Genomic DNA, 22,072 nt, shown 5'->3' with positions numbered 1-22,072 from the left:
TGCTTTCAGAGTCTGCTGACATCGCTCCCTTATACAGAGAAAAAGCAAAATGCACACCTATTTTTCTTCATGCAGCTCTCAAACCTGACCCTGGACTTAAGCTACGAGATCTGAGATGAGATCTTCCAGGGAAGGGGAGCCTCAGTCTCAGCCCACATTAGTCCTGCAGTGCAAGCCCCTGGCCCTCAGGCCGCACGCCCACCCCCAGCAGCCCACAGGGCCGAGGAGGTCCTCACTGGCTGACAGGCGGCCTCACAGATGCACCCCACTAGTCACAGCCTTCCTACACAGAGTCTACCTGTAATCTCCTCCCTCACCCCATCTTTTCCAGGCACTTAGGACAGTGTCAGCTCAGGAATTAGGTACCAAACGACGTGACATCGCAGAGCGAATGGAGTGAGCAGGCCTACAGCGGAAGGCTTGCAGGAAACCTTGAAAAGCACAACACAAGCTCAGGTCCTCTGGACGCCTGGCCACCATGGGCTATGCCCTTTCCGTCTCCCCACCCCGCCGGCCCCTAATGGCCCGTCCTGCTCCCCATGCCTCTCCCTGGCTAGGCAGGGCCTGCCTGCTCGGTGGCTCTTAAAGCAACGACGGGATGGCTGTGAACATGGGCGTTGACGACTGTGTGCTCTGGGGATGCTGCACCACAACCCTGCTCCGTCTGGTCAGGAGACAGTGACCCCCAGGACAATCATCTGTGGAAGATCAGGAACAGCATCCCCTCCAAACAGCCCGGGGGGCAGGAGACGCAGCCCTGAGGCCGGACCCACAGTGCAGAGGGAGACTGTCCAGGGTGCTGAGTCCCCACATAGACACCTCCCCCAGCTCGAGTCACCCAGGCCTGGGACAGAGCGGCTGCAGGGACAGACATGGGGCCACAGGGCGCTGGGAAAGCCAGGCTGCACCTTCTCGGGCAACGCACCTCCAATCTTGGTGTTCCCCAGCACAGACTCAGGGTTCCATCTCTTCTCTTCCTCCAGGATGAGTCTGAAACCCACGGGCACCGTTACATCAGCTGAGATGCCCAGAAAGAGACAAACCCTCCATTCCTCCAAAGGAGACTGTCCACTCAGTCTCGGGGGTGGGTACCGGGTACCCACATCTTGCTTCCTTCTGCCCACACCCCCAGTTTCGAAGGTCTGTCTTCAGAAAAGGCCTTGCTGACATCAAGGAGAAAGAGGAAGCTCCCACGCAGCCATGGCCCTGGTCAGCGGCACAGCTGTGGCCTGACAATGACAGCGTCTCTAAGTCACACGCACCCAACTCCACAAACACGTCTTCAACATCCACCAAGATGAGGGCACCCTGTCAGGTTCCCGGCAAGAACGCGGCCAGCGGCACCGTGAAGGTCAGCAGAAAGGGCCAGCACTTTCAAAATGGGGATCTGAAAGAGCTACAGAAAAATCTCATGGTGGCACTGCTGTTAAAGCTCTCTCCACTGCTAACCTGATGGTCAGGGGTCCGAGCTCACCGGCTGCTCCTCAGAAGAATGAGCAGGGCACTGGGATCCCTGCAGGGCAGTCGTGCTCTGGCCTACAGGGAGGCTGGGAGGTGGAACTGACCGGCCGGCTGTGGACTGGTTGGTGACACCAGGGAAGACTTGTCGTTCAGGGGAGACTTCTCCCAGTCTGTGGACAGAGAGTAAGAACCCCAGCCCTGCTCCAGGGCGGATCTGAGCCGGGACACCTGAAGGCACCTGGAGAGCCCACAGGGGAGATCTCGGCGCCCCGCCCACTCAAAGCTGCTGTCTCAGGTCTCCTTTTACTGGAGACAGGGAACCTCTTTGAGACAAGTGTGTGTCTGTCACCAGACCCGTTTGGCCAAGCTCTCCACTGACCCCAGTACAGCTCAGTGCCTTCTGCCTGACGGATTGATGAGTTAGAGAGTGAATGCGGGGAGACTGGAGGGAGTGGCCCCAGAGCAGGCCCTTCTGACACGGCGCCTGTGAAGTCTTGACTGCTGACTTTCAACAGACAACCAACAACTGTGAGTGTAGAAACCTGGAAGAAAGGTGCGCTGTGGATCCAAGCAGCTGCCCTGGAAGACGGGGCTGAGATCCCGCCTGAGAAGCCAAAGGAGGATGTGGGGAAGAAACGGGGGTCTTCTCCTTTAAAGGGGCCCTGGTGGTGCGGTGGTTAAGAGCTAAGGGTCCGAACCTGCCAGCTGCCCCTCAGGACGTCGGTGAGGCGGTCTACAAAGACCCCACTTTAAAAATCCTACGGGCCAGTTGTACCCCGTTCCCAGGGCCACTGAGTGAGCAGGCAGACGTGGGTTCATTTTGGGTTTGGTTCTGAAGCACGCGGCTGGAACAGCAGTCAGTCTGTGTGTCCTGTGATCCTCGGACACTGGCCACGGGCAGTCACTGCTTTATCCCCGCTCCATGGAAGAGAAGGGTCTGAGGTCACCCAGTGAGTGAGAGGGTCCTCTCTCCTTGCACTTGTCACTTGTCAGAGGACTGTGACAGGACTTCCTCTCTCCACGGCTGACCCACTACAGCCCGCCCACCACACAGCTGGCCAGAGCGTTCTTCCTTAGCGTCTGCTGGACATCACATCGCATTAGAGGCTCAGAGTCACCCCCACTCCGTGTTAGGGTATTCCAGGCACACTGTCACGTGACAGAACCACGGTCTACACACTAACTCCTCACCTGGCCCGTGAGCTTCAGCGCGATGTGGCCTGCCTGGTGCCTTTCTTGTGTAGTTTGGTCTCCTGGTTCTTTTCTGACCCTCAAACCCACCAAGCTCATTTCGTCCATGCCACATTCTCCCATTCCTGAGGGCAGACAGCCAACAGGGGTGTGCGCGCCTGGACAACGTGAGTTCACGTCTCTGCCACCCCTCAGGCCCTGCCTGTGCCAGTCACCGACTGCACCTTCCAGGCCCCCTCTTCTCTGAGCCTGGAATGAGTCATAAGACACCTGTCCCGCTGGGGGCTGGTGTGAGAAGTGATCAAAGCTGTGCTGTGGGGGGTGGGGGCTGCTGGTGTGAGAAGTGATCAAAGCTGTGCTGTGGGGGTTGGGGGGGTGCTGGTGTGAGAAGTGATCACCACTGGCCACAGCCTTGGGTACTACCAAGCGCTCATGTGGGACCCCAGTTCCCCGTTCACTGTACGGGGCTCAATGAGGGTTTCCTGACTGACAGGTCTCTAGAGGAGACGGCCCAGTCACCCCACCACACACTCATCGCTGTCCCTCAGGAAGTTGGTGTGACCTTTCTGCACGACAACATGAGGAAGCCCCAGAGCCTGCTGAGTTTGTGGCTGCTCTAGGAGGCCCGCTCTGACGGTGCAGAGTATAACGGGTCATGTTGCTTACTGTAAGGTTGCTGGTTTGAATCCACCAGACACTCTACTGGACAGGCAGTCTCCCCAGTGAAGATTTCTAGAACTCCAATGGAGGGCCACCATGAGACTGGCTCGTCTCAGTGGGAGGACTTCTGCTTTGTTTTGTACAGGAGCCCGGCGGGCGGATAATCAGTTTATGGTTTGAACACACCAGGGAGAAAGATATATAGTCTACTTCTGTGAAGGCCAAGGTCAAGGAGGACCCAGGCAGCTTCCCTCAGCCTGTGGGAATGCTGGGAGCTTGGAGGGACCCAGTGCCCTGAGGCAGCTTCTCTTGGCCTGTGCGAATGCTGGGAGTTGAGAAGGACAGACGGCACAGGTCTGACACTGCAGCAGCCCTGTGGGGACCTCAGCGCGTGCGGGTATGGCCTCGGCCTCAGGGAGGGGAGGCTGAGACAACTCAGGCTTTGCTTGGGCTTGGACTTGTCCATCAGCTCCCCACACACTGTGGACAAGCCCTGCCCAGACCCTGGACTCATGATCTCTGCCCTTCAGAGCTGGGCTAGGTCAGTACTTATCCCGACTCAAGGTCACCACCAACACAACCCCCCTCCTGCTGGAGGACGCGCTGAGAGCACAGGAGACAAAAGCCAGTCCAGGGTTTCTGGGGCTGAAGAGGAGAGTGAGGGCCCAACACTAACCTGGCTAATCTGAGCTTTCTAGGCTTCGTCAAGCTGCAAAGGTCGGATGTCCTGTCATTCCAAAAGCCCTTTTCTGGTCACCCTGCTTCCTCCATGTGCTTTCAATGTCATTTTTGTGCAATCAGTAACTGACTGGCTAAGAGAAGGCTACGTGGACTTCTCCCCACACTATTTACGACTGAAGACGGATCCCACCCTTACAGAAGTCAACGCGCCTTCGGCAAGGAAGGCATTTCCTAAAGGGAAATTTCTAAGGTGACAGAACCTGGATGTGGGGAGCAAGAATAAAGCAAACGATGCTGAGGCCCAGGGAAGCAGGCCAGTGCCCAGCAGAGGCGATGAAGTGACGGGAGTGTGGGCCAGAGTCAAGGCCCCCTTCTCATGGACAGAGGGAACTCGGGACGCGTTCTACTTACTATAATGTCAACACGATGCTGGTGCTGAGAGTATCTGCAGAACCTGCACTGACTGGATCTCTTCCACATGCTCAGGCCAGGGACACAGGTTATGTCCGGGGAATGTACAACCCTTCTCACCCTCCTGCCGACTGTGCCTCTCCATTCACATAAATGCACTGTCCCCCAGGGCTCCTAGCCAACCCCTCGAGTGGCTGTTGTCACCGACCCCACATAGATAATCTGTGCATAATGCTCAAGGCATATATACCACATCAGTGGAATGTTCTGGAAAGCCGACCAGTTACGTTCTCTGGGTAGATTCTAGTTCCAGTTCTTCCTTAACTAGTCCTGTGACTGGGCAAGTCCCCAACCTTCCCAAGGCTGGACTTCTTCATCCATGACACAGGGGTGACTATCCTGTATACCAGCTCCCACCCCTCCCCCCAAATAAAGCCCTGAAAGAGCCAAAGAAATGATAGGCGAGCCAGCACCATGACGGTGAAGGAGATCTGAGGGTGAGCGATCATTAGCCTTTCACGCTGTTCACCAGATAAATGTCCTCGAGTCCAGCGGATCAAGCCCTACTGCTGACCCTCTCTCCTGGCCCTGAGCTGGGGAGTCACGTCCAACACGCGATCTCACTCTGACGGCGCACACGTTAGAAACAGATTCTACATCTTGAGTGGACAGACATGCTAAACGGCAATTGTCCAGGTGACCACAGCCTGAGGTCAAGCCTCGGGAGAAGAGAATCGGGGTTCCTGCTCTTAGGATCCACAAAGTCTCCCTTACGAACGGAACCCCACTTCCCGTTTCTGTCTTTGGCACTTGGAGAAAACCACCTGCTCTGACGTCCTGGAGGAAGAGCCAGCACCCTACAGGCAGGCACGTCCTGCCCTTCCTCCTGACCACAGACGTGCACTTGGCTCCTGAGCGCACGTGGGCCATGGACACACACTATTCATGTCCAGCGGCCTGTACAATGCGCCATGGGAAGACCAGTGGAGGGAGAGGGAGCCAGTTACTAACCTGCTGGTGACCCCGGTGAGTCCTCTGCCTGGCCCTGGTTTCCCTTTTGATAGAACAAGGGGTTTGGGGTCACCTGCAGCTCTTTCAGCTCTACACTGTTAGGGTCCGAGGCTCTGTCATCGTCCCTCTGTTCCTGTACTGGCCCCAGCACTCACCCTGTGGCCATGGCGTCCTGCAGGCAAGTCCGTGACCCTTCCCAGGCCGTGCTGCTCAGAAGACCACAGACCCACTGTAGACAGCAAGTGGGTTTTTAGACTCTGCTTAAAACCAAACAGGAAAAGGAAGCTGAACCAGAGACAAAGGGGAAACAAGGCTGAGCCCAAAACTGAAACTTGGGTAGAGAACAGAGAAGGAAGAAGCTGAGGGTGCAGAGCCCCTGCGGCGTGGGAGCCCAGTGCCACCATCCCCGCCAGAAACCTCAAGCTGGGGAGCTTCCTGCTTCCTGTCTCCCAGCCGGGTTGTGGCCCTGGCTCTGCCACCCTGTCCAGGTCACTGTCATTTCAACAGTCTGGGCCTAGGCTATGCCGTCTGTCATATGAAGTGGGGATCTGTGCAAACCTTCTCTTAGAGTCCTTTGGGAAGAGCTCCAGGAACTCCCAAGTCTTCCCTATGTCATGACAACGGAAGACAGGGAGAAATCAAGCTGACAGCAGTTAACCAAAACAGCTGGGCAGTTCACCTTGCTGTAGAATCTGTAAGATTCTGAAAAGTTATGGTCTTTTGAAAGACAAATAAAATTTAAATGTGATCGGAATACTACACAGTTTTTCATTACTCCAGTAAAGTGGAATGATACAGAATGGAATGAATCTTGGGAATTTCAAAGATGATATACTGAAATTATATGCTCAGATTCACACTGCTTTTGATAAATAACTGGATTATTTTAATAACATAGATATTCCATAAGGAATAGTGAAGGAATATCCAACCTGAATCCTTCTGATCATATGGAGATTTTTTTGAAGTATTTTTGTGAGCTTATGTTGCTTAATTTGTTATATTTGTTTGTGTATAAAGGATGGAGAGAACAAAACCAAGCAAGAATGAGTCAATGAAGAGAAGAAGCCGTGCTCTTCTAGATGACAACATGATTCTGATAAAAACAAACAGGGGGAAATGTGAGAAGTCAAATTTCATACTAAATATTTATAATAAACCAAATGCTACATCAGGATATGGAGCGAGGACAGTTGCACCAGTGAAGCCATCACTGCACAGCCTGAAAGGAAGATGGCTGGGGGGCCCTGGACCCCTGATCTTGCCACTTTGTCATTCAGTGAGCTTCAGCTGTCAAAGAGGGAGAGCCGAGCTTCCCTTGTTTATTTCCACGGGGCCTGGCATTCCCAGGAGACATTCTCAACCCATCCAAACGCAACTGAGAACTTTTGAGAGCCGAGCACCATTCCTCTCAAGCTTGGACCCTGAGAGAGATGGGAGACAGGAGACAGGAGACAGGAGACAGGAGACAGGAGAGGAACCCGCACTTCTTCCCTCCGAAGGCCCTGACGCCTGACGGGGCAAGTCTGTACGCCAGCACATGGCTGTTGTGCTTTTAGCAGATAGATGCATCCAAATGGTGCTACTGGTACAGCAGGAAATCTGCAGCGAGCACAGGACGCAGGCCGACCTGTACTACCTGGAGAGCTGACGGTGCTTGGTGGTGAGAACACATCACCACCCATTCCCTGTAAGCAGTTTCAACCAAGGACAAAGGGGAAACAGGGGCCTGCAAGGGACCTGCAAACCACAAACTCTGATCCGTTGTGGGTTCTGTTGCTTTTAGTTCAAAATATTTCCCCTTGTGATTTGTCCTGTTACCCACAGATTTACAAGAGTTTTACTTAATTTCCAAATATCTGATGTTTTCCAACATTGCTCACCGTCAGGAAAGAGATTCAAGAAAGTTTTTCTTTCCCCTCCCACCAAGTATGATTTCAGTCCCTGGAAAAGCTGAGTCTTGCCTGATGGTCTACCTTGGTGAACACATCTTGTGAAGAGAAGGATACGTGCTCACGAGCAGGGAGTGTTCTGGAAAGTTCAGCAGGTCTATGTGTTGATAGTGCTTTTTAAATGTGACTATCCTATCAACTGCTGAGAGAAAAGGGTTTATTTAATACCGTCAAGTGTGACATCAACTGGATTTGCCTCATTTAATTCTGTCCATTTTCATTTCCTATATTTAAATCTTTGGTTAGTTGATCTTGCATATATACTGATGATTATTTTATCTCCCTGATGAACCAACCCTACTATCTGTTTAAAAATGTCCCTCTTTAAAATTTTTTCTTAGATTTTTTCTGCCTGATCATTTAATACCTGGAGGTCTGAGTTCAACAGGGAGCTCAGGTGCCCGAGTGGGTAAGGAGTTGTGCAGCTACCTTGAAGGCAAGCAGTTCAAATCCACCAGCTGCTCTGTGAGAGAAAGGTGAGCAATCCTTTCCCGTGTGGTTTATCGTCTATAAGACCCCACTGGAGGGTCAGCTATGTGTCTGGTTCCAACTTGACAGTACGTAACAACAAACACCGAGTTCAAATCATGGCAGCATTTCCGGACGAGTTCTATGATGGCAACTAACAAAAGCGGGTTTAGTCACAGACGGTGCTAGACTAAGGGCTGAGAACCTCATACAATGTAAGTCTACAGCATGGGCCCCTGACACCCACAGCCACCTCCTTCCGGGAGTGACACATCTGTCAAAAAGGACAGAAAACCCCCACATACTCAAATCTTCTTTGCACTTCCATTAATTTGCTCACAAGCCACATGATCTTTCTTTTGCTTCCAGATTTCCCCTCTGAATTATTATTCTCACCTGGTAGTGTACTTCCTCTGATACTAAAGGAGTATTTTTGTTTTCTTACCATGGAGGTAAACCTTAGAAAAATATGAGGGGGTGGCATATCTGAATTGGGCCACTTCAGGCAAAAATAGAAACTAAACTTAAGATTTTCAGTTCTACCTTTCTAAAGAAAACAATTCCGCTTCTCCTTCTGTCTCCTCTTTTTTTTGGGTCAAAGTGTGACTGTTCTGTTATCAAAGAAGACAAGACTCAGAGTGTCTAAGCCAGATGAAGGCTTACTGCTTGTTTAGAATGTTTACATAAACGACCTCAGAAAAGATGCCTTAAATAGGAGGAGGTTAGGAAATAGATATTAAAACAAAGTTACAAAGTGTTTAATGAAACTATAAATATATAACTATAAATAATGGTGAAGCTGGCCTTATAGCAAACTTTAGTTCTTTTTTTAATCCTTTTATTTTTTAAATTCTTTAATTGTTCTACTAATTTATAAAATTCAAATACAAATTTGAACAAATTCCTTAAATCCTCCCCCAATCAAACTGTACAACCCAATGATTAAACCCCTCTTCTCCTACACATCACATCCCTCTGCTTCCAGCCTCTCCCACCCCTCCTGGATCCTTATACTCATTCTACAATAACGGTTTTATACCATATTTATCCTTATGGGAATGAGTTACAAACCTTAGTTCTTCAAATTTATTCCTAACTTAAATTTTCACTTGTTGTTGTTATGTGCCGTCGAGTCACTTGCGACTCATAGTGACCCTATGTACAACAGCCCTAAACCCTGCTCTATCCTGTGCCAATCACACTTCCTCTGACACACCCATCCCGATTACCCCAGTCACTAATCAATCCACCTCATAGGGGGCCTTCCCCTCCTGCGCTGTCCCTCCACCCTCCCAAGCATGATGTCCCTCTCCAAGGACTGGTCCCTCCTTACATGTCCAATGTCAGACGAAGCCCCAGAATCCTTGCCTGCCAGGAGCAGCCTGGTTTAACCCTCTCCAGGATGAATCTGTTTTCTTGGCAGTCCATACTCTTTTCCAGCACCACAGCTCAAAGGCATCGATTCTCCTTCTATCCTCCCTAGTCATTGTCCAACTCTCTGATGCATAACAAGTGATTGCAAAGACCACAGCCTGTATCAGACGCACCTTAGTCTCCAGAGTGACACCACTGCTCTTCAATACCCTGGAAAGGTCCCTATTGAGGCTTTTAATGGTATTTTCCACAATATTTTGAGCAGTTTTCTTCACAAATCTGTTAACTAGATAGAAAGTCAGATCAAAGCTATAAAAATTTGAGAGTAATACTGAGCAAAACAGATATTTCGGCCTTAACTGGTGAAAACAAATCTGCTGACTTAATTGTCCCCCCGTTCACTCCTTTCCCTCCTGGCAGATGGCTGATGTCTGTATTTCAAGGCTGCAGATGAAAGTGAATTTGACTTTCACTTCTCCAACTCCATGGACAACGTTCACCCATCTGGGACTGTGAACTGTCCTGATCTGATCACTCACAAGGCTCTCAAACCTACATGTCGAGAGAGCTGGAAATACGGCCTTAGTCGATGTATGTCAGAAGATAAGGAATTAATGGCAGGCTAGGAATGAGGTCAGCCCTTCTGTTGGCTTCTGGATCCACCAATCTGAAAGACAGGCTGACAAGTGACGGTAAGAATGGGCTGAGCGCAGCAGAGACCGTGAGGATGTCACAGGATGAGGTTCAGATCTGTTCCCAGCACCGTGGAACTTAACAACAGGAACAGGTGTGGGGAGTTGTGTGGTTTGGCAACACTTCGAAGGTCCTTTCTTCTCCTACCCCTTTTTTAGTGTGAAACCATTCACCTTTGTTTGCTTTGCCAAATTAAAAACTATTTCCCCTGCAAGCCAGACCACATGTCACAGCCAATTGGAGGATACCAGGAAATGTAATTAATCCTTCAATAACATTTTTATTTTCATTTCTAAAAGAGTGCCAGTCAATTGTTCTCACGATGATATGAAATTTTATGTGGCTTATATCCATCCTATACTGGCTTCTTCCTGCTACTGTAACAAATTACCACAAACTTAATGGCTTATAATAACACAAATTTATTATCTTAGAGCTTTGTATCACCAACAATCTGCATTAAAAAGAGGACGCTTGCTTCCCGTAAATGAATAAGACTTGAAGTATCTACTAAAGAAAATCAAAGACTTCAATATGGATTCCATTTCAACATCAGGAAAATAAAAGTCCTCAACACTGGACCAAGAAGCAAAATCATGATAGAGAAAAGGCTGAAGTTGCCTGATGTTTCATTTTACTGGCTCAACAATCAGCATAGTTACTAGCAGTAGTAAAGAAACCAAAAGGCCTGCTGGACTGGGGACAGTCTGTTGTCAAGGATCTTCCTGAAGTGTTAAAAAGCAGTGATGCAAGTGATGTAAGCCATGCTATTTCCAACTGCTTCCTATGCTTCTGAAAGCTGCACAAGGAATAAGGATGACTGGAGTAGGACTGTCTCTGAATTGTGGCTTTGGTGAAGAATATGGAATACCCCATCGACTGTCTTGAGGGAAGCAACCAAATTACTCCTCAAAGGTGAGGATGGTGAAACTCGGTCTCACATAATTTGGGTATGTTCTCAGCAGGGGCCAGTCTCTTGAAAAAAGGCAACATCCTGGGGAAGGTCAGAGAGAGAGAGATCCTCAATGAGAAAGACTGACACAGTGATCCTAACAGTGAGCTTGAACATGACAGCGATCAGGAGGAGAGTGCAACACAGAGCAAGGTTCAGATCTGTTCAAAGAGTTGCTAGGAGTTACAGTCGACACAATGTGGCATAACAACCGTTCTATAAAATAACAAATATCTAACATGGGTCAGAAGTATAACATGGGTCTCAATGGGCTAAAATCAGGGAGCTAGGAGGTGTGTGTTCCCTTCTGGTAACCACTAAAGTAAAAGATGAATAACTGAAGATTTGTACCAACTTCTGCAGTGTGGAACTGCTCTAATATGCAATCAAGATGCATTCGTAATTAGCAGCCATTGGAAACAAAGAAGATCAGTAGAATCTTGTATGACCAGAGATTTAGTCACTGCAAATACATTTTGTAAAAGGTGGTGATTATACATGTGAATATCTCGGAATGGGATACACCAGGATCAAATCTGCGCAAAGAGAGGCTAGAGCAGCTCGACCCCATCAGTCAGAACGTGGCCAGAGACACCACTGCAGAACGGACAATCCACGTCCACACTCATTACGTGCGTCACAGTTTTCCTGGTTCTGAGGTTTTTTTCCTAAATTGGAAAAATCGCTTTTATTCTTAGTTCACTCTTGAAGGCATTTTCTGGGACGTCAATTGCACATCTGTTAGACCTCTTCACATTACTCACAGGCTGTGAGGCTCTGCTATGCCTTTTCCCCCAGTATGTTTTGCCTATTTTCCGATTGGGTTTTTTCCTACTGCTCCATCTCCAAGTCCATAATCATGTTTCCCTACCATCTCTGATTCACTCTTAATCCATCTTATCCAGTGAATTTATCATTCCTGTTTTTTTTTTAATTAGAAATTCCGTTTGATAATTAAAAAGACACTCCAAACTCACTGCTTTCATGTGGAACCGATACACAGCTAAATCGCCACTGGGTTTCTGAGGCTGTAGACCACAGAAGAGATTGGTCACCTTTCTCCCAAGGTGCCACTGGGGGATTTGAACCCCCAGAGAGGTGCAGCTCTTTGACTGGTAATAGCTGCTTTAAATGACATTTTTGGCATTCTCAAGTGGAACCAGAAGTCAAGAACTAAACTAAGCCGGACATAATCTGGATTATGTCTCCTTCCTTAAAGGGTGCGGGTTAGTTCTCTTGCTGGTGCTGTCAGGCTTAGGTAAGTCTTGAGTTCTGGTTCCACTGTGAACTTAGCCCTAGGATGCGACCCTCCGTCAAAGGCATGGTCCTGGCTCCCAAGGTTGCTGTTTTAGGGTCTCACCTGAATGTTGGAGGTGCTCAGTGAGCCTTAACACCAGCACCTCCTCCCATTCAGCTCTGAGCTGCTGGCAGCAATGCCCCAGGGCCGGTGGTGGTGGTGAGCCTCACCTTCACCAAGCCAGCAACCCAAAGTGAGTCCCACAGACTTCTGCCTGCACCCTGGTATAACACTTCTCCTCTGCTTCTTAAGTCCAGCTGTTCATAGCCCAGAATCAGGAACCTGCCGCCTCATCTTATTAAGATCACCTCTCAGCTGAACCCCATTTCTCAGTGCCAAGACCAGAAGTAACTGGCAGGAAGTCAGCGCACGTGGGGCCATTTATATCTGTCTGCTCTTGAGAACCGGAGTTCTGCCTGCTGCAGTCTGAAAACAGCTGCTAGGCTTACTTTACTGTTTCCTAACTGCTTTTGTCAAGAGGCCAGGAATTTTACCAGTTAGTCTGTCACAGCCTGAAAAGAAGGTAATTGGGATTGCTGACGTCCCAGGGACATTCCTGCTTGTCTCCTGGGCACCTCCTGAAATGTCAGCTGAGCATCTTCCCGCTGAGAAAAAGCCTTTCACTTTCACCCTCACTTCCTGTCTCTCACACCTTACTCTTCTTTGCAGCTTTCACAAAGTGTAACAGGGTGGAGTAAACCACTTGTATTGTATGAAACATCAGCAAGACTGCTAAACCTCCATGCAAATAAAAAGAAAATACACACATGAAAAAGACAGCAAAGCCTTCGGGGGCGGTCTTAACTACACCACCTGCCGGTAAAAAGGCACTGGAGTAAAATGAGAAGAAAACAGGCCCTGCGGGTGGATTCCCAGGCAGGGGGCCGCGAGGTGTGGCCTCCAGCCTTTGTTTAACCAGCAGGCTGGACTCTGGTGGCAGCTGCTTCTCCAAGCTCAGGCCTGCTTGGTAAAGAGCTGTCCTTATAATGACAATGGACCATCTCTGACTCTCTCAACAGTCATGTCCAACGGAAAATCTCCAGACAAGTTGGTTCTGATTCCCAGGGACCCTGTAGGGTTTACATGCCTCTAAATCTTCAGAGGCACGTGGCTCAAGTCACCAGCTGCTCCACAGGAGAACGATGGGCAGTGAATTCCTGTGAGATTTACTGCTCTGCAAACCCACCGGGGGGCCAGCTATGGATCGGTTCTGACTGGACGGCCTAACACCTCCACCCCCACCCCCATCTTTATAGAAGCAGGCTGACACCTCTCTCTCCACAGAGTAGCTGGGAGGTTTGAACTACTAGTTCTAGGCTAGTGTTTGGCATCTTTCAGCACCTCCAGGGCTCCTAGTTAATCATGCTGGAGCACAGGAAATGTTGGAAAAACAGATTAGGATCTGTTGGCACATGAGACACAATCCAGTGAGGGCGTTAAACAAGTCCTGCGTAAGGAGGGCGCCCCACCAGAAAGCAAGCCCAGACTCCCTGTGAGCGAGCTGGTCCCCACTCCAGAGAGCCCACAGGTGGGGCAGCACTGGCCCGGAAGACGTACAAGCCGCCACGCCTTTCTCCCGCAGAGCAGATGGTGGGCACCTTATAACGTGTCCTCACTGCAGCTCGGCATGTGCTCAGTGCTCAGGACACAAAGGCACAGGTCAACTCTGACTGACCACAGAGGAGAAGAGACAGAAGGAATGTAACTCCCCAAAGAGGTGCGTCCACCTTGGGGTCCTGAACACAGTAAGTGCTTCAGAAACCACAGCATGTGCCTGACTCCCAGTGGAAGGTGTTTCCCACGTGCCCAGGCCTCACCGGGCAGCAGGAGGGGCCACGCGAGACTGTCAGGAGGTCTAGTGGGAAGATTTGTGTGTGGCAGCAAAGCCGGTTCACTACTACTGTGGACCCCTGGTGGTGTTTGGAGAAACTCACTTCACTCTCTTTTGGTGGGACACTGAAGAATAGAAGGGTCTTTGACTAAGAAATTGCGTCCAGTCAATCGACTTATGCCTGTACGGTAGTGGCCTCTTTGTGAGAACTTGTTGGTGAGAAGGCAGGGTGCTGAGGGGAAGCCGGGGTGTGCTGAGGGGGAAGAGGCAGGGGCATGGGGAAGCAGGGCTCAGGACCCGGGACCAGCCCGTCACGCTGGAAGTCACGTGTCTGTGCTGCACTGGGCTTTCCAAAGATCCTCTGTGAGTTGTGATGATTTGCATTTTAGGATTTCAAACTACGGAATTGAAATGGAAAGTGGGATTTGCTGGAGACTCTAAAATTCTCAGCTTTGCCTCGGAGGCCATTCTTACAGGGCCGGCATCAAGATGACTCCACCAGCCACAGACTGAGAGCACCTCTTCCCGGCTCGCTGCACAGCTCAGCTCCTGTGCTCGCTGCCAGACCTTCACTGCACCTGTCCTGGGTGGTCTCAAGATGCTGTGCACTCGAGACAGAGGCAATGAAGGGCAATAAATGTGGGCAAAATAACCAGACTCCAAAGAGCGTGCTCTAGGTGCCCTGATGTCACAGTGGAAAAAGCACGGGGCTGCTGGCCAGAGTCAGGTTAAACTCACTGGCTGCCTCACAGGACAGAGATGTGGTAGTGTACGTCTAAGACAGCCGATGGCCCTGGAAACCCTCTGAGGTGGCTGTACTCAGGCACAGCGGGGCCCTAAGAGTTAGACTCTACGACGCAGCTGTGTGTTAGTGCAGTCTCGAGACTTGCCCCCAGAAAGCGCTTTCTCCCCAGAACCACAGAGGCTGGAAAGAAGCTGTGAACAACCCAACAAGGGATCCCCAATATCACATGAGCTCTGAGAGGCCACGCACAGAACAAACGGCACTGAGAGGACCCATGAGCACAAGGACACTGTGAGGATACTTCACCACATCCATCTTTACCACGCATGGGGGCGGGGAGAAAGTCAACACGGAGAGGACACAGAGCCATTTCTGGGATGGGAAGGACTTCGAGCCCCTCACACACTCCCTGTAGGTTCAGGCTTCCGAGCCTTTGGATATACAGACCTGGGAGACAAGGTTTGAAACTATGATAAAGGAAAGCCTGGGCCACCTAAGATAGGGGTAACCACCGAGAGAATGAAACCAGAACCTATAGCATTCAATTCAGCGGAAGAAATCACTGTACCCTAAAGAGGAAAGAAGCCGACCAACTGACCCCACCACCATCAATCAGTCCCCAGCGTGACCCTGCACCCAGAGCAGAGCTGCCCCTGGGGCTTCTGAGGCTCCGAATCTGCAGGGAACATGGGCTCAACTGGGTCCTGTGCTGCGGCTGCTGGGTTAAGAACATTCGCTTTTTGCTCAGAAGCTCAACACTTAAACCACTAAGCAACCAGGGCTCCTTGAAAGGAGAAAAGGAGGGGGGATATCCATTTGCCAACTAAGAAAAAAATAGAACAATAGAAATAAGAGTTATGACTGGTGATCTCAGGACTGCTGTGTCCAAGCAGATATATGCATACCCATGTTTATTGCAGCTTTGTTCACAACAGCAAGGAGTTGAAAACAACCTAAGTGCCCATCAACAAACGAATGGATAGTGAAGCTGTGGTATATGCACACGATGGAATACTACGCTGCACTGAAAAACAAGGAACACATGCAATATTATTCCAAATGGTTGACTCTGGAGAACATTATATTGAGTGAAATATCCCAGTCACAAAAGGACAAATACTGCAGGGTGCCACTGTTGTAGAATGGGACTGACCTTGGGGTTGGGGAGAGACTGAGTAAGATGGGTTCAATAATGTATACTGCACTGAAACAGAGGAGGGAGAAAATTGTTTAAAAGAGATATGTGATTAGGTATTTCTGTCATGATAGGAGTCTAGAGCGATGGCTACCTGGTGGAGTGGACCTGGGGGAGGGTTTGTGAAACAATGAAAGAATTTTTCTTTTACTTTTTCAAGAGGGTAGTGTTCTGGGGGGGAAGCCTTGGGAGGGGACAAATGTGCAACAATGAATGAATGGAAATCCAAAGCCTCTGTAAATTTTTACTGAAATTAATAACAAATTTAAATTTAAAAAAAAAGAATTAAGTTAGAATAAGAATGGCAGTGAATTTATAACTGCTCATGCTAATAACACTATATCGTGGCATGGAGGAGGAATAGTGGAAATGTACTTTTTAAAGGTATTTTTAAAAACTCTATGTTCTCGTGCTTATTTTTAAGGTGATTTGTACCAGTTTTCCTGTTTTTGTTGTTGTTGATTGCCTCTGAGTCGAGCACGACTCACAGTGACCCTATGAACAAAAGGCCTGAAGCCCCTCTGCAACTATGGACATTATCAAAGTTCATAGAGTTTCCAGAGGCATGCTGTTTAGGAAAGGGATACCACTCCTGCTCGTTTGTGTGCATATTTTTAAGGTGACTTATACTTTTCATGGAAAGTTTACAGGTTTGTGAAAGATCTGATCTGTAGAAACATAATATATGATGTGTGTGTTTTAAATAAAGAACCCTAGTAGCATAGTGTGTCCCATGTTGGGCTGCTAACCCAAAGGTCAATGGTTCAAATCCACCAACCACCTTGTGGGAGAGCTCTAGGCAGTCTCTTCCCTTAGAAACCGAGTGGAGCGGTGACACAGTCAGAAGTGGCTCAGAGGCGGTGGCTCTGGGGTTTTGTGTGTGCACGTGCATGCTTTAAGAAGTTTGAATATTTTTGAATATTCATAATAACCCTACATGATCAGGTTAGGATTTCCCTATAAGGTTTCAATGCAAATCTTTACAAAGTAGACTAACTTACATTCTTCCAAAAAGCAGCTGGTGGGTTTGAACTGTTGACCTTTTCATTGACAGCCAGCTTTGGAACTATTGTCACCAAGCTTCCTTAAATACTTTGTTAAAAGTGTGGTTAAAGAGGACTGAGGGGGCTGCTGTCACTCGTGACCTATGTCTTTGGTCCGGTCCCTCACGCCCAGCTGCTCAGGAGTGGGCTCTGTGGTACTGATAATGGGCTGCCCCTCAGCTCCTAGCCCGGGGTGAGGTCTTTCCTGATTTGAGAATGACCACCTCTCTATGAGCTGGTGGCGGAGATCGATGCTGGTGTCCATGGGACGGTGTACAAGGCACGTGATGTCCACAGGGGCCTCTTTTGTGGCTTTCAAGAGTGTCCACGTCCCCAGTGGAGAAGGAACCGGAGGAGGCCTTCCTGTCAGCTGGGTCACGAAGCAGCCTTACTCAGAAGGCTGGAGGCTTCTGAGCATCCCAGTGTTGTCCGGCTGGTGGATGTCTGTCCCTCAGCCTAAAACGACCAGGGAACCAAGGCGACTCTGTGTGTGAACACGTGGAGCAAGATCTAAAGATGTACGTGGAGAAAGCACCCCAGCAGGCTTGCCGGTGGATGGCATCAAAGACCTTATGTGCCAGTTTCTAAGAGGCCTTGATGTCCTCCATGCCAAGTACATTGCTTACTGGGACCTGAAGCCAGGGAGCATTCTAGTGACGAACGGGACGGTCAAGCTGGCTGACTTTGGCCTGGCCAGGGTCTCCAGCTACCAAATGGCACTGCCACCTGCAGGACCAAGTTCCTGGAGTCTTGCAATCTGCATGCACAGCTCCTGTGCTGAGTGCAGTGCTGGCTGTGTCCCTGCAGAGATGTTTCCTCGAAGCCTCTCTTCTGTGGAAACTCTGAAGCTGACCAGGTAAGAAGACTTTTAATCTGACTGGGCTGCCCTAGAGGAAGACCGGCCCCATGTGAGCTTGGTCCGGGACTGCCTCTTCTCCAGGAGGGGCACTCCTGGGGCAGCGTGTGGAGCCCGAGGTGGGGGAGTCTGGAACACAGGTGTGCTGGCAATGCCGGCCTCTCACACATATAAGCGAATCCCTGCCGCCCGGACCCTGCAGCCTTCCGGACGAGAGAGTGAAGGTAAACTGAGTGAGGAGGGCTGGAGCGGGGCACATCCCCACGATGGAAGAGCAGCTCCCCCTTCCTGACACACACACGTGAGTGGGGAGACCGTCCCAACCAAGGAGCAGCCACACTGGACTTCAGCCTCTGCCTTCACGCTGACGCTTTGGACACCCTTCCCCAACCGTTCCCAGAGCATATTTTGCGGCCTTAATGCCCTCTCCTGCCCTTCCTTTTGAGGCATATTCTTTTCCCCGATATTCCTACACTAAGGCACATGTCATCTTCCCCACTGTGACACAGGGTGCCTTTTTCACAGAGGGGAAAAAAACAAAACAAAGAAATGTCTTTTTTTAAAAAAAAACAACACACGTGGTTTAGAATGTCAGCTCACACTTTCAATTATGAAAATACTGTGCGGGAAGATGTAATTGGCAAGGCTTGCTTCCTCTGTCAGTCTTCCACCAAATCAGGCTCAGTTTCTCTTAGACTTGGTAAGAATTTGTTTCTGACATTAGTTTCTTAGACTTTGTTAGAATGTGTCAGCTCATATGTGTTTCTGTACCTCACAGTGAGGTCAGGTGAATTCTGAATTCTTAATTGCAAAACAGCGAGTGGACAGATAGGACACGGTGCTGCCCCATGGCTGGTTCCAAACCAACCAGCCCAGCTGCCGTCGAGTTGACCACAACGTGGTCTCCGAGACGTGGGTCTCCGAGGCTGGAACTCTTTCCAGGAGGGGAGTGCCCGTCGCCCTCCCATGGCCTGGAGGGTAGATTTGGATCATTGACCTTTCGACTGGAAGCCTGACACAGTAGCCCCTGTGGTTACTAACCCCTGTGGTTACTAAAGGACTAAAACGCTCAGTGACGCGTTCTGTTTGGCGCTCTGGAGGTTACACTGTCCTGGGACAACACATCCCACCGATGGACTAGGAAGGGGCCCAGCGCAAGCAGTGTTTTCAGGCTGGTCAATATTAGGCAAAACGTAAAATGAAGTGGACGATGAGTTAATAAATCCATTACAGACTTGTTTAAGGTCCACAAGGATCAATGTGCCTCATTGCTGTGCATTTAATGTCATGGTAATTACCGTACACTTTTCTTAAAAATCCCAGGTCCACTGCTGTCGGTTTGACTGAGGATAGGGTAGAACCGACCCTGAGGTTTCCAAGGCCACAATCATTAAGGGAGCTTTTGGTGGTAAACTGCGCTGCCAAGCTGAAGGTACGTGGTTCCAACCCACCGGCTGCTCCGTGGTAGAAAGATAGGCAATCTCCTCCCACAGGGTTTACTGCCTCGGGAAAAACCCTGCAGGGTCAGCTACGGGTCGGTTCCGACCCAAAGGTGTAAACAACAACAGCAGCTGTTGTCATGGGAGAAGATCATTAGAGCTCCTGGTGGATTCCAACAGCTCGCTTTTCAGCTATTGGACAAGCACCTTACCCACTGGACCACCAGGGCTCAGGCACTCTCGTACTAAAGATGGATATTTATTCCGGTCAAGGGACAGAGATTTTTGGGCTCAATAAAAACAAAACCCAGAGGTATGCGGTCTATGCAAGCCAGTTAAATCCAAAAGGGTCCTTCAAGGTGGAACATTAAGAAACGGAAAAAGTTGTGAGGCAAACATAAAGAAAAAGAAAGCCACGCTGGCATTATTAATACCAGACAAATAGAATTTCAGGAGGAAAATATGATTAAGGGTCAAGAAGGACATTCCATAGTAGTAAAGAGAATTCATGTTTCCTTGACTATACAACAGCATTTGACTGCGTGGATCCCAACATATTACGGCGAACACCAAGAAAGACGGGGATCCAGGACACTTAACTGTGCTCATGCTGACCCTATAAAGAGACCAAGAAGCAGCTGTCTGACCAGAACAAGGACAAACTGCACGGTTTAAAACTTGGGAACGGGTGTCAGGGGTAGATCCTTCCCCCGTCTCTTTTAATCTGGATGCTGAACAAATCATTTGAGAAGCTGGACTATGTAAAGAAAAATGTGGCTTCAGGATTGGAGGACGATTCATAACAGCCTGCATTATGCTGATGCCACGTTCTCGTTTGCAGAGAGTGAAGAAGATGTGAAGCATCTGCTGCAGAAGATCACAGACCACAGCCTTCCATTTGGATTACTCCAAGAAAACAAAATTCCTCATATCTCAAGGCCAACAGGCAGCATCATGACAGAGAAAAGACTGAAGTTGTCAAAGATTTCATTTTACTTGGACCCACAATAAACACTTCTGTCACCAGCAGTCAGGAAATGAAAAAAATGTGTTGCAACTACTGTCAAGGACCTGTTTAAAGAGTTAACAAGCAAGGATGTCAGTTTTGAGACCAAGGTACAGCTTTCGAAAGTCATAGTATTTTGAGTTGCTTCCTATGCATCTCAAAGTCGGACAATGAGTAAGGAAGACAGCACTGGGGTGTGAAGAGTACTGACTATTCCGTGGATTGCCAAAAGAACAGTCAGTCAGTCTTGGACGAGGTGCAGTCAGAGCGCTCCTGAGGGGCAAACATGGTAACTTTGTCTCACACCCTCTGGGCATGTTGTGAGGAGGGGTCTGTCCTTGGGAAAGGACATCCTGCTGGGAAAGATGGGGTGGGGGGTCAGAGAGGAAGATCTTCAACATGGTGGATGACACAGTGACTGTAAAAGAGAAACAACCCAAGGAACAAAGCGCGGCCTGCTGGCAGCGGCGGGGCTCAGCTAGCGGGACCACGTTGCGGGGCCTGCGGGCGGCCGTCCGGGTAGGGCCTTGGGGGGGGACGGTGGCCAGGCCATGAACGGGCTGCCCACGGCTGAGGCGGTCCTCTCAAAGCGAACGGAGGCTTGTGGCGGGAGCTGGAGCGCATCTACAGCTAGCGCAGCCGCATCCACGATGAGCTGGACGGGCCCCAGCCACGCCAACAGGGGCACTGCCGTCGGGTCAACCTGGACTCCGCCGGGTCATCCTGGACTCCGCGTTAGCTGCACTGCGCAGAGATGGTGGGGCTGCAGCAACTGGACATGTCCCTGCTGTGCCAGCTGTTGGGCCTGTATGAGTCGATACAGGACTACACACACCTGTGCCAGGACCTGTCATCCTCTGTGCACTCGGACAGCTCCTGCCCACCCGACGGTGGCCTCTTGGACGACAAAGACCCTCCCGATGCCAGCCTGCCTCCAGACCCACCACCCCTCACGGTGCCCCAGACACACAACGTCCGCGACCAGTGGCTGCAGGATGCCTTCCACACCAGCCTTTAAGGGGGTGGATTTGGGGGTACCCAGGTGACCTCCCAAAAGGCTGCAAAACTCACCTCTTGGTGTGTACGTCCCACTGCAGTGCCTGTTTCCCCCACCTCATCCAGCTAGGGGGCACAGCCTGTCCCCTCACAACCCAAACTGTCAACACCCCTTCTCCAGTCTTTGGTTACCTGGCACTGGGACAAACCAGGGTTGCAGCCGCTGCTTACAGCACCTGGAGGACCTCCATCCACCATATGCACTCCCAGTTTGCCCAACCTGCCGGCAGGGCCCAGAGCGTTTTGTCCTCTATGGCATCTTTAGGGTTGGGACGAGAGTGCCTGGCTCTGACCTCTTCACTTTTTGCTGCTATCTATCAGCAGCTGCTGGTTCAGGGGCCTCCCACCTCTGGTCCCTGAGTTCCAGTGCCTGCGATAAGGGCTGCAGGACCTATCCTTGCACGTGCCCACGACCCAGAGCGCCAAAGCTCCATGCTGGGTATTTAGGGGCTAGCCGCCTGGTGCACTGTTAGGAGCCGCTCGCTGAGTCGAGTCCGCCTCAGCCATCCTTTGAACAGACCTGAACTCTACCATCTTCACACTTCCTGACACATTAGAGCCCATTGCGGCGTTCACTGCGTCAGTCCACCTGATCGAGGGTCGTCTTCTCCTTCACTGACCCTTTACTCTTCTGAGCATCATGTCCCTCTCCAGGAACAGCCCCTCCTAGCAACATGCCCGGAGGACATGAGGCAAAGCCTCATCACCCTTGTCTGGCTGCACCCTCTCCAAGTCATATTGGTGTGTTCT

General features: G+C 50.2%; 2 pseudogenes; both read left to right on the top strand.

Annotated features, from left to right (window-relative positions):
- Positions 1 to 598: 598 nt before the first annotated feature.
- LOC102857309 lies at positions 599 to 17,856 on the top strand (annotated as a pseudogene).
- A 116-nt stretch (positions 17,857 to 17,972) lies between these two features.
- Positions 17,973 to 21,284, top strand: LOC102856904 (annotated as a pseudogene).
- The last annotated feature ends 788 nt before the right edge of the window (positions 21,285 to 22,072 follow it).

Source organism: Elephantulus edwardii, unplaced genomic scaffold (genome assembly GCF_000299155.1).
Source record: "Elephantulus edwardii isolate Elephantulus edwardi_28Jun2011 unplaced genomic scaffold, EleEdw1.0 scaffold00002, whole genome shotgun sequence".
NCBI classification, from domain to species: Eukaryota; Metazoa; Chordata; class Mammalia; order Macroscelidea; family Macroscelididae; genus Elephantulus; species Elephantulus edwardii.
The sequence above is the reverse complement of the archived record's forward strand: the minus strand, read 5'-3'. Positions and strand labels throughout refer to the sequence as shown.